The 13,686-nt window shown below is 48.0% G+C and overlaps 1 pseudogene; it reads left to right on the forward strand.

Moving 5' to 3' along the window:
* Positions 1-8,393: 8,393 nt before the first annotated feature.
* On the forward strand, positions 8,394-12,635 carry LOC126518668 (uncharacterized; annotated as a pseudogene).
* Positions 12,636-13,686: the final 1,051 nt, after the last annotated feature.

The raw sequence follows: 13,686 nt of genomic DNA on the forward strand, positions 1-13,686 counted from the left end.
ATTCACAAAAGCTTTGGCCAAACGACTGCAAAGTGTAATTAAAACATTGGTAGGGCCGCACCAGACTTGTGGCATTAAAGGCCGCAGCATCGCAACAAATGTACACACGGCTCGAAGTGTGCTTGCGTGCTGCGATGCGATTGGCGATCACGTCGCGATGATGCAGATCGATTTGGCAAAAGCCTTCGACCTCGTCTCGTACAAGGCTTTGTTCTGCATACTTGAACATGCAAACGTTGGCAAAATTATAACGGAAGGCGTCATGATGGCGTACAGACAATGCTTAACGCGCATCATTGTTAATGGGGAGCTCACCGATATCTTTCCCTTGCTGTCGTCGGTGCGGCAAGGATGCCCGCTGTCGCCCCTTCTATTTGCTGCTTATCTCGAACCACTCTGTTTGGCGATCAGAAATAACGAGCGCATAGCAGGCTATCGGCTGCAAGCAGCACACGTTAAAATTTTGGCATATGCCGAAGATATCGCGATTTTCTGCACAACCAAAGTGAGCATTGAGGATGCAACGACTGTCGTTGAAAAGTTTTGTAATTCAACTGCAGCCCAGATAAACTGGAATAAGAGTTACGGCTTCTGGCATGGTAGTTGGAAAGACACGCCGGAGACCTTTTCTCGACTGAGGTGGTCGTCCTTACCAACGCAGTACTTGGGTGTGCCTCTCGGAAATTACCGTGAACCTGAATCGTACTGGCTCGATCAAGTGTCGAAAGCAAAGGAAAAGGCTGACGGGTGGAGAGGAAAACAATTGTCAATGTTTTCTAGAGCCACTGTTTGCAATCTTTTTTTAGTTTCTAAGATATGGTGCGTTATGAATGTGTTGTGTGCTGCGAGGGTAAGCGTACAAAAAGTTCACCGTGTTTTCGCTATTTTCATTTGGGCCTCCACCTGGGAGAGGATGAGTGGAACTAACTTGTTCCTCCAGGTCAAGAAAGGTGGGCTTGGTTTAGCTCATTTCTTTCTGCGACAAGTCGTGTCACGCTTTGTGTTTTTACGGGATCAAAACGATCCTTTTCTCCGAACAGTGATACAGGTACGGCTGTGTAGACAACTTCCAGGATTCATTGTTTCGACTGTTCACAATATGACAGGAGCAGTGACTGGTTACCTACGTGAAGTAGTATGTTCATATAAGGTGTTGAAAGTACGTTTTTCACAGCAATACCTCTCCACCGTTACCAAGCAAAAACTATACAGAGACCTCGTGGACACGATGTTCCCTCCATCTTTGTACTGTTTTCCGCAACGTGGAGGCCCAGGACAAGACGTTCTAAAGAGAGTGAAAATAATGCCAATACGGCCGTCAGCTAAATCTCTTTTCTTAAAATTGCACACAAACACACTTCCCGTTAAGACCTGGTTTCATGAGAACGGTATTTTCATCCCCTGGAGCACCGACTGCTTATTATGTAAAAAACTGGAAACAATAGAACATGCATTCCTAGACTGCTGGGACGCCATCTTTTTCTGGGATGTTCTGCAGAGAACATTGAAAAGACAGTTACTCCTGGACCCATATGGAATACGCTTCTTAGCGATTGATAACGCCAGGATGTCCCGTGTGACCTTATTATGATCCTGAGCCTCCACGCTATGTGGAAAACTAGATTGCAATTTCAAAACAGAGACATTGTTGTTCGACCGGCTCGGGAAAATTTCATTGAGAGTGTTGTGTGTGTGAGCGATGCTTTCAAAGCGGTGCCTGATCCACCACAATGGATCTCCTTATTTCATGAATTAGCGTAGTTAAAAAGATTTTAGTACCCTGTAGGCCAAAGTGTGGTCCAAACGTTTTATCTTTGTAAACGTTGATTGAGTGCGTCGAAGTCGGCAATAAAGAAAAAAAAAGCCTGTTTAGGTCAGATGGTAGAGCGGCTGCTCCGGACAGGCGGTGGTCCTGGGTTCGACTCGCGAACCAAGACAAATATTTCTTCAACTTCTTTTCTTTTTAGGAACCCGTATGGGTTTCCTTTCTAGCAATTGCTAGAAATGCGTTTATGTATGACTTCCCCCTAATTACTGCACTCCATCTTAGGGGTTTCCATAGAACTATTATGTCAAACTGTTGCCTTTACGTCTAGTTGCTGACATATTCGACTTTGCCCTGCCTTCTGCTTGCAGCCTGGTTAGCTCAGGAATTCTGCTTCCGGCAGCCGAGCTGTACGAACGTGTGAATGATGGGCTCCAAAGGAGCGGCTTTTGCGGCCACCGGAGGCGGTAACAGGCTTATCGACGATAACGAGGAAGCGAGCTACCAGTTCATTTTGCCACCACTGTCCAAGGGATTTGTCGTGAAAAACACGGTGTTTTTGCATGGCGACGTGCGAGCGAGGCCCTATAGGGTCGAAGACTTTCGAGATGCGCTCATCCCGACTGGATTGCTGCTGGAGGTCATGCCGTTGCAGCCTACCAGATCAATCACGTATGCCCAGTCACCTTCTCGAGGGACGAGGCAACCAAAAAGATGCTGGCGTTGAAAGAGCTCAAAGTGAGGGGGGTCGCTGCGTAATCGATGACCCTCAAGACCACCAGCTACGCATCTGCCTTCATTGGCTGCTGTATTGGGTGGCGGACGAAGATATAAAGGCATCGCTGCGGCCTTTGGAAAACTCGTAGAAGTGACGAGAGAACGATGGCTGGTCGGAGGTGTAGGCGACAAGGACTCAATATCTCGGACCGTTCTGTTGAAGTTAAAGAGCGCGGTGAAAGTCGATGGCATCCCGCACCAAATCCGAGTTGACGGTAAACTGGTCCTTGTCGTACCGCCTGTACGGCCGATGCAGTGCCTACGATGCAAGGGTGTCACGCGTCCGTCGCGTGTGCAAGGTACCGTGTTGCGCTCGATGTCGCAGCTTTGGACACTCCGAAGATCAGTGCGTGCGCACGTACGCTGCAGCTTTGGGCTCACCAGTGAACGATGTCGTCGCGCAGATTGCAATGGACGCTGCTGAAGCCGAGGACGACGCCAAAGGGGCTGGTGACAAGACAGCGCCAACAATGCGGAGGGGACTTCGGAGGCAACGAAAGATACGAAAGATGTTTTTCTTACCCCTGAAAAGAAAGACGGGCCCACAACGGGTCCTGCAGGAGAGCATGAGAAAGGCAAGGAAAATTGCGTTGTAGGTAACGAAGCCGTAGGGGAGGCAGAAGGTGGGGATCCGCCGCAAGCATCAACCATATGGATACGAGCGGCAACGCCACCTTTAAGGTGCCGCTAGATGCTATTGACGAGAAAACAACTAAGAACCACACCGACAGGCCTCATGCAAAGACATTTATGGCGAGAAGCAGCAGTTTCAAGCCCTCTCCAAACATTCATCGGGATAGGAAGGCCAGCGACAAGCCACAGCCGTCTGGAACCACGCCAGACTACCGAACGGTCCAGGAGGCGTCTAGCCGCTGGCTTGACGTTGTGGTGAGCACCGTGCTTCGGGCCTCTCTTAATTCCCGTATTAGCAATGGCAACCAACCCAAAGCCTAGCTTAGGCATGCTAAACGTGAGAGCTCTGGCCGCCAAGCGTAAACAAAGCCAAGTGTACCGGATGATGGTTGACCATGACCTCGATGTTCTGGCCGTGCAAGAGACAAAGGTCGAAGGCGAAGGGGAGACCGGGGGCATGGTGGTAAGGTTTACGTCCTTGTATTGCGCGGTAGTGAGCCATGCTAAAGAAGCGTTGGCGGGCGTTATTTTATTTATTAAGAAACTGCCCAAGCTGTCTATTGAAAATTATTATTCGTGCCCTTCAGGCAGATTAGTGTATGCTGACTTTACTGTTGGTGATGATTCGTGGCGTCTTTTATGTGTATATGCACCCAATGCTTGTGAAAAGCGCACTATATATTTTGAATCCTTAAACACACAGATTTGCCTGAATAGAAAAATGATTATTCTGGGGGATTTTAATTGTGTACTAACAGATCGAGATAGAGCAGGCCGGAGAAAAAATGAAAAAGCTGTCATGTCCTTACAGAATTATTACCTGAGTGCAACTTAGATGACGTGGCAGACGACCTGGTTGGAACACGCGAGGTTCAATATACGCACTTGCAGTCCAATAGTCACGCTCGTCTAAACAAAATGTACGTTTCACTAGACGTAATAGCCCAATGTCACAGCTACGGTGTCGTGGCTCTTTCGTTTACTGATCATTGTTTGGTCAAGAGATCTATTGGACGAAAAGGAAAACGCAACACATTCACCTGGGAAATGTTGGAAATGAATTCCAAATTGTTAAAGAATGAGGTTTTTCTAGGCAATGTACAGGACCATTTGAAGGAACTAGAAAATAACAACGTTGCGCAAGTCACCGAGAAGTGGGAAAATTTTATACAACAAATTAAACTAGCCGCAATCGATCGCTCCTGTAACATAAAGTACGAAGACAAAGCTAAAGAGAAAGAACTAATGACGGTGTTGGAAAAATTAACGGCTTTAGAGTGCAGCCAACCAGGCGCATACAAAGACGATCTGCGCAGCATAAAAGCGAAATGGGAGCCATGCGATGAAGTACGATATCGGGGAGCAATTATACGAGCAAGGGCCGAGGAACTGACGGCAGATGAGGCACCAACTAAACGCGCGCTCGGTCTTGAGAAGAGGCATGCACGGCGCAATCACGTAGATGTAATTCACGTAGATAGTCGCGAAACAGCCGACTGCGAGGACACAGCACAAGCCTTTTTCCAGCACTTTCAACAACTTTTTGCATCGAGTACTGTTGACGTAGATGCCTTGGGAGTGGCGTTTTGGAACGCATGCCGCAACTCAGCGACGAGGCGAAGAACGGACTAGAGGCACCGATATCAGCACATGAAGTTGAAAAGGCAATTTATTTAGTGCCGCTTTTTATAAACAGTTTACATTATAATTGTCACCACTGCTCGCTGACGTCATTAACGAAGCGTATGAAGTAAATGGATTGCCATTTTGTTTCGGGGAAGCGCACATTGTGCTCATCCCTAAGACCGATGAGCCGGCGAACCTAAAACATGTAACATCGTACAGACCAATATCACTTACCAACAATGTCTATAAAGTAGTCATGAAGATAATTGCTGGCAAGTTACAATCAATAATGGAAACCATACTAGGTAGGCGCCAAACATGCGGTATCAAGGCACGTACCATAAGTACAAACATACACACAATGAGATCAATTCTGCAATGTTGTGATGCATTAAAGTCGCGAGTTGCTATTCTCCAACTTGATTTGGAGAAAGGTTTTGACAGTTTTGCTCACGTTATTTTATTTTCATGCTGAAGGATATAAACGTCTGGCCCATAATTACTGACGGGGTAGCCATGGCGTACCGCAACGGCACTACTAAGCTTATAATTAACAAGTCAATGGCCAAGCCAGCCCACTTTTGTTCTGTATTTATCTAGAGAGTTTATATTTGGCACTGATTGAAAACAAATATATTCATGGGTTGACGATGCAAGCGTCAGAAGTGAAAGTCCTAGCCTATGCGGATGACGTAGCCGTGTGACAAGGAGAGCGTTTTACAAACCATATATGTTGTTAAAAACTTTTGTCAAATCACTACAAGTAGAGTAAACTGGAGCAAGTGCCTAGGTATTTGGCATGGGGAGTGGCGTGGGGAGTAGCCCTCGCTATATTTGCCAATTTTAAGTGCTCAAGAACGCCAGCAAATACTTGGGCGTACCACTTGAAGCTTATAAACAGAGCGACGAATACTGGCAGTGCGAGCTGAAAAGTGCACAATGAAAGGCCGAAGGATGGAAAGCCAAACACCTTTCGGTATTTGCCAGGGCTACTGCATGCAACCTGTTTTTCGTAGCCAAGCTATGGTATGTTATGCAATTCATTTTCTGAAACAGGGCCAATGTGCAAAAATTGCACAGTTTTTTTGCTGTGTTTGTATGGGATTCCGGATGGGAGAGGTGCAGCCGCAACAATTTGCTCAGAAGGGTGAAAGATGGAGGATAAGGGCTATCCAACTTGCTTGTGAGGCAGTTAGTTTGACGATTCTTTTGCTTCAGAAACAATGATGATCCATTTCTTCAAACAGTCTGCAAGGTTAGGCTAGCGCATTTGTTTCCCGAGTTTATTACATGCTCACACTGTGTACCGGGGGCAGTGTTCGGATTCATTAAGGAAATTGTGCTGAGTGTTTGTTTCCTTGCTGTATGGTTTTCCAAAGAATACTTGTTTACGGTCACAAGAAAAAGGCTGCTCAATTATTTATTGGACAGCCTTTTTACCCCTCCTCTATACCGAACTATATACAGTCGAGGCCCAGGTCAGAGTGTTTTGAAACGCGTTAAAAAATACAGGTACCGACTGGTATGAAAACTTTCTTTGTCAAACTACACAAAGGTACACTCTCAGTTGCAACGTTTTTAGAAGAAAGGGGCTTTTACATGCCATGGGGCTCACAGTGCTTCATATGCAAACAACCAAAGACCATAGAACATGTCTTTTTACACTGCTGGGCGGGAGTTTTCTTCTGGGATGTTCTACAGCGAACAATGAAGAAATAATTTCCTTTTGACCCACAGGGCATATCTACCGACAGATGAGGAGGACGGAACACCTTTCGGTCAGATAATGTTAACTGGCCTCTACTGTATATGGCGAGCCCACATGTCAGGCTTGTGTTGCTATCCCGATGCAAGACCAGCCCGTGTTTTCTTTCGAGAACAAATAACACGTTTTCTTGATGTGCTTGCTACACAAGAGTCTCCTCCGCCTTGGATGGCCAGGATAGGACCCCTGGTTAATCTTAAGGAATGTTAAATAACGCCAGCCCAAAAAAAGGAGGCTCTTCTTAATTTGTTGTAACGGATGAAAAGTTCGTCTATTTGTGTATATATGTTCCTTATGTTGCCATTCTTATCTACTGCTGATTACCGACAAAAAAGAAAAAAAGAAAGCCTGGTTAGCTCATATTGTGGAGCGGCTACTCCAGTAAGGCGGAGGTCCTTCCTCGAGTCCAGGACCAAGACGAATTTTTTCGAGGAATTCGAGGAATTCGTATGGATTTCCTTTCTAGCAATTGCTTCAAAAGGATGGATGTCTGATTTTCCTCTAACTAATTACTGCTATCCACCTTGCGAGTTTCCGCAGAACTGGCTTCTGCTTGCCGCCTGGTTGGGTCAGATGGATGAGCAGACCAAGACGAATCTTCCTTCATCGACGAGGCTCTTCTTTCCAGGAACCCGTGTGGGTTTCCTTTCTAGAAATTGCGACGAATGCGTTTGTGTATGATTTGCTCCTAATTACTGCGCTCCACCTTGCGGGTTACGAAAGAACTTTTATGTCAAACTGTTGCCTTTCTTCTAATTTTGGCAAATTGGACTCCGCCCTGCCTTTTGCTAGCCGCCTGATTAGCTCAGAAGTTAGGCCGCCTTATCCGGAACGGCGGTGGTCCTGATTTCGATTCCTGCACCAAGACGAATCTTCTTTAACTACGAGGCTTTTCTTTCCAGGAACCCGTATGTGTTTCCTTTCTAGCAGTGGGTAGAAATTTCCCCTAATTACTGCCCTCCACATTGCGGACTTCCAAAAAATCTAATATGTCAAACTCTTGCCGTTGTTTCTAGTTGCTGACAAATTCGACTTGTCCCTGCCTACTGCTAGCCGCTTGGTTAGCTCAGATATTAGAGCTTCAGTCCCGGAAAAGCAGTCTTCCTGGTTTCGAGTCCAGGACCAAGAAGAATTTTTCTTCAGCTGTGAGGCAGTTCTTTCGAGGAACACGAATGGGTCTACTTTCTAGGAATTGCTACAAATTGCTCTTCATTTTGCGGGTTTCCGAAGAACTATGGCGTCAAACTCTTGCATTCGCTTCTCCTTGGTGGCAAACTCCAATCCGCCCTGGATTCTCCTAGCCGTGTTGTTTGCTCAGATGTTAGACCGGCGGGTCCGGAAAGGCGGTGGTCCTGGGTTTCAGGCCCGGACCAAACCAGATCTTTCTTCAACTACGAGGCTTCTCTTTCCAGGAACCCGTATGGGTTTCCTTTAATGCAATTGCTAGGAATAGGTGGATGTATGATTTTCCCCTAACTAAATACTGCTCTCCACCTTGCGTGTTTCCGAACAACTATTACGTCAAAGTCTTGGCTTTGCTTATAGTTGCTGAAAATTTCGAGTTTGCCCTGCCTTCTGCATGCCGCCTGGTGAGATCAGATCGCAGAGCGGCTGCTCCGGAAAGGCAGTGGTCCTGGGTTCGACGCACTGACCATGTTATAACTGCAGTGTTCTTCTTATCATTTCTCAGCTGAAGTCTACAGCTACACGTGCCAATCTGCTTGCCTATCTTATGTTTTCGTACTTCGTTTCCCTTCCCATCATTCCCCAACCTGTCTTTATATTCCGACGTGCACTGCAAATAAACGCCCATTCTTCCAGCTTGTAAGCGTGTGTCTGCCTCGCCTGCGTCAAGCGCAGTGTCCGACTTACGATGTAACAGTGGTGACGAGAAACGGAAAGCAAAACCCCTGGCAAAACCTTGAAGCACAGGACGGCAGCTACGCTACGAGGCGACGACTCGACGATGGCACACCAGCAACTGCCCGACTTCGACGACAAAAGAGACAACTGGAAGGCCTATGTTATCAAGGCAGAGGCATACTTTGAGGCAACGGGCGTGAAGGAGTCGGCAAAGAAACGGGAACTTTTGGTGGCAGCTTTAAGCACGCGCACCGTTCAAATATTAGCAGGACGAGTAGCGCCGAAGAAGCCGAATTCTTTGGAGTACGAAGACGTCGTGAAAGTCTTGGACGAGTTTTTTGATCCCAAGCGCCATGAGATTACCGAAAGCTTCCGCTTCTTCAACCGCTGCCAGCTTGATGGTGAGTCTGTCCAAGAATTCATTACTGAAATTCGTCGAATTGCGGACAACTGCAATTTTGGTACCATGCTCGACCGAATGCTACGGGATAGAATTGTGTGCGGCATAAGATCGACTGCACTGCAGAAACAACTCCTGACAAAGAAAGATCTGTCCGTAGAGGAAGCTGAAATGGTGGCACTGTCGGCTGAAGCTGCAGATAAGGACGCCAACCAAATGGCCGCAGACACGTCGGCGGTGCTTAAAATTAAGGCGCAGTCAGCCTCAACGAAAGAGGTACTGGCTGAATGTGGGCGTTGGGGCAGCATAAAGCACAACAGTAATGCCTGCCGTTGGAGTAATGCTCGTTGTTATCACTGCGGTTGACATGGTCACCTAGCAGTAAAATGCCGGAACGAAGAAATCGCAAGATCTCGAACTCGAGAAGGAGCCCGGGGATTTCGTGGCAGAGTACTGGCTGTTAAGGAAGGGGAGACAGATGAATACATAGAAGATAGCATGCACATTTGGACGCTAAAATCGACGCGGGAAGTAAATGTGAAACCCCCAATGCGATGCACCTTCACATGGGGAGGTGTTGACGTGTCAATGCTTATCGATACGGGTTCCCCAGTCTGCGTCGTGTCCCGACAGCTATTTGAGCAGCACAAAAACCTTTGGCCTTCGCTCCGGCCTTCACGCATGAAGTTATCATGCTACCGCGGAAAATTGCCAGTTTTTGGAGAGCTCCTCTTGCCGGTGTCGTACGACAGTACAACTGTGGAATGCACATTGGTGGTGCTAGATTGCCCCGGTCCAAGCTTATGTGGTCGAGACCTAATTTCACTCCTGAGCGACGCAGGCTCCCCCGTCCTCAGCCTCTCAGCCAAGCCGCTGACCGCACAGCCGTCTACCACCACGCAGGTCACTGCTGACGTGTTTGCCGAGTTTCCAGATGTTTTCAGCTCGGGTCTGGGCCTCATCAAAGGACCCGCGGCACACCTACAGCTGAAGGAGGGAGCCACGCCCAAGTTCTGTAAGGCCCGATCTATTCCCTTCGCCCTACGCGACAAGGTATCTGAAGAGCTTGATAGGCTCGTGGCATTAGGCATCTTGTCACCAGTGCCGCATTCCGAGTGGGCTACGCCCATTGTACCCGTCCTTAAGAAGGACGGCACCGTTAGGTTTTGTGGCGACTTCAAAGTCACTTTAAATTCGGCATGTGAGCTGGAGCAGTCCTCATTGCCAGTAATCAATGACATGTTCGCGTCCTTAAGCGATGGAAAACATTTCAGCACACCAGATTTGCGTGACGCATATAACCAAGTCCCTCTCGATGAGGAATCGCGCCAGTTATGCGTGATTAACACGCATAAAGGTCTTTTCTGCTACAACAGATTACCTTTTGGCATTGCCTCTGCGCCAGCCATTTTTCAACGCAGAATGGAAACAGTTCTACAAGGCTTATCAGGCGCGCAAGCTTATCTGGACGATGTCTTGGTATCCGAAAGAGCAGGAAGTGACGACGTGCTCAAAGCCGTTCTACAGCGTTTCCGCGAGAATGGTGTTAAACTGCGCCTCGACAAATGCAAGTTTCGGCAAGTGTCCGTTACATATCTCGGCCATCGAATCGATCAGCAAGGGTTGCACCCAATAGAAAAGAATGTCGAAGCTATCACAGAAGCCCCTAGCCCGAAAAATGTAGCCGAGCTTCGTTCGTTTCTTGGCATGATCACTTTCTACGTAAAATTTTTGCCGAACATATCGTCTCTGCTCGCTCCACTGTATCGGCTGCTGGAAAAGAACAGACATTGGCTCTGGGAACAAGAGCAACAAACGGCGTTCGATAATGCAAAACGGTGTTTGCAGCAAGCAGGTGTGTTGGTTCCCTTCGACCCTTCACAACCGCTGAAACTAGAGTGCGACGCATCGCAAAAAGGTATCGCCGCAGTGCTTTTTCACACGAAAGGGAACGTCAACAAGCCAATCGGATTTCGTTCAAGGACACTGTCGAAAGCAGAAAAAAATTATTCGCAACTTGATCGTGAAGCACTGGCCCTCGTAGTTGGAGTAATGAAGTTTCGTGATTATCTTCTAGGCCGAGAATTCATCCTGGTCACAGATCACCAGCCGCTCCTGGGCCTGCTGAGACCGGATCGGCCCACTCCGCCTCTGGCTGCTGCTCGCATACAGCGCTGGGCGCTGTATTTGGGAGGATTTCGCTAAAAGTTACAGTATTCGCCAGGCAAGCAGCTCCTGAACTCGGACGCGCTTAGTAGGTTGCCACAAGAAACTTTGGAGCCAACCACGGAAGGGGAGCCGGCTGACTACGTTCTGGCACTCGCATCTGTCCAGGAGGGGGCGGTCTCGCTAGAAGAACTGCAGGCGCTGACGGCAGGTGACGCAGTACTTTCAAAGGTCGTGCAGTACACAAGAGATGGGTGGCCTCCAAGCTCTAAAGCCTTAGAACGAAGCTTACTCCCCTTTTACGACCGCAAACTAGAACTGTCGTTGGCCCACCGTTTGCTGTATTGGGGCCGTAGAGTTGTCATTCCAGTTAACGCACAACATAGAATGTTGCACATGTTGCACGAGACACATCAAGGATCATCGGCGATGAAATCAATTGCTCGGTCAGCTTTTTGGTGGCCAGGAATGGACCACGACATAGAACAACTGTCAGCGGGGTGCACAAGCTGCATCCAAAATCGACCAATGCCGGCATCTGCTCCGCCAGTTAACTGGCCGACCTGCCAGGAGAACTGGTCAAGAGTGCATCTAGATTTCGCGGGGCCAATCAAAGGAAACATGATCCTTGTTCTCGTAGATGCTCACAGCAAATGAATTGAGGCCGTACCAATGAAACAGGCGACCACATCTTCCACTATTACTTGCCTGCGCAGCTTCTTTAGCAGGTTCGGCATCCCTCGCACCATTGTTTCAGATAATGGGGCGCAGTTCACTAGCCAAGAATTTACTGATTTTGCGAACAACAATAACATAACCCACCTGCGCACGGCTGCGTTTCATCCACAGTCTAATGGCCTAGCAGAGAGAGCTGTCCGAACTGTTAAAGATGGGCTGAAAAAGATGAACCAGGGCAGATTAGAAGATTGCCTCTGCAGTCTACTTTTCAACTACCGGAGAACACCCCTTGCATCGGGCAAATCTCCTTCGGAACTTCTTGGCTACCAAATCCGGTCCCGCCTCGACACATGTTTTCCTCCTTTGGTTGTAGGAAGTTCGGGAACATCGGATGACTGGACTTTTGCACCAGACACAAATGTTTACGTCCGTAACTTTGGTAAAGGTGATAAGTGGAAGACTGGCACGGTAAAGTCAGCAGACGGAGCTAGGATGGTGACAGTGGAAACGCCTGAGGGCCTCGTTGAGCGACACGTTGATCAAGTTCACACAAGGAAAGACCCAACGGCTACCCAAGGCCACAGGGGAAGTGAGAGCTCGTCCATCTCGAGAACTCCGGAAGAAACTTCCGAACCAAAGGCAAAAGCCGCAACTCGTAAAACGTCACCACCACAGCGTCAGTCATCACCCCAACCCCTGGACGCACGAGAGAGAAACGGTGGACCTACAGTGGCCCCGGAACTCCGACGCTCAACACGAGAGCGCAGACCTGTGCAGCGTCTTCAGTATTATTGATGGAGAAATGTTATAACTGCAGTGTTCTTCTTATCATTTCTCAGCTGAAGTCTACAGCTACACGTGCCAATCTGGTTGCCTATCTTATGTTTTCGTACTTCGTTTCCCTTCCCCTCATTCCCTAACCTGTCTTTATATTCCGACGTGCACTGCAAATAAACGCCCATTCTTCCAGCTTGTAAGGGTGTGTCTGCCTCGCCTGCGTCAAGCGCAGTGTCCGACTTACGATGTAACAGACCAACAGAAATTTTTCTTCAACAGCTCTGCATTTCATTTGAGGAACCAGTATGGGTTTTCTGTTTCGCAATTGCTGTGAACAGCTGGATGTCTAATTTTCCCTTTAATAAGTACTGCTCTCCACCTTGCCGGTTTCCGATGAACTACTATGTCAAACTCTTGCCTTTGCTTCTAGTTATGACAAATTCGACTCCGGCCTGCCGTCTGCTAGCCGCCTGGTTAGCTCAGGTGGCAGAGCGGCTTCTCCGGAAATTCCTTAGTCCTCTATTCGAATCCAGAACCAAGACGAATTTTTAAACTGCCAGGCTTTTCTTTCGAGGGACCCGTACGGATTTCCTTTCTAGCAATCGCTACGAATTGGTGAATGTCTGATTTTCCTTTATTACTTACAGCTCTCCATTTTGCGTTTTCGCGCAACTATTACGTCAAACTTTTGCTTTTGCTTCCAGTTGTTCACAAATTCGTTTCGCTCTGCCTTCAGCTAGCCGACTGGTTAGCTGAGATGGTAAAGCGGCTGCTATGGAAAGGCGGTGGTCCTGGGTTGGAGTCCCGGAACAAGACGAATTTTTCTTCAACTGCAAGGCTCTACTTTCGTGGAAACCGTATGGGTTTCCTTTGTAGCAATTTATACGAATGGCTGGATGTCTGATTTTCCCCTCATTTTTATTGCTCTCCACCTTGCGGGATCCCGCAGGATGATTACATCAAACTCTCGCCTTCACTTCCTGTTCCTCACAAATTTGACTTCGCCATGCCTTCTGCTAGCCGCCCGGTTAGCTCAGCTGATCAAGCGGCTGTCCCGGAAAGTCGGTGGTCCTGGCTTCAAGTCCCGGATCATGAGGAATTTTTCTTCAACTGCGAGGTTTTTCTTTCGGCGAACTCGTATGGGCTTCCTTTCTAGCAATTGTTACGAATTGGTGGATGCCTCATTTTTTCTTTTTTATTTACTGCTCACCACGTTGTGGGTTTCCGCAGACCTAC

This window comes from Dermacentor andersoni, chromosome 1, assembly GCF_023375885.2.
Source record: "Dermacentor andersoni chromosome 1, qqDerAnde1_hic_scaffold, whole genome shotgun sequence".
Taxonomy (NCBI): domain Eukaryota; kingdom Metazoa; phylum Arthropoda; class Arachnida; order Ixodida; family Ixodidae; genus Dermacentor; species Dermacentor andersoni.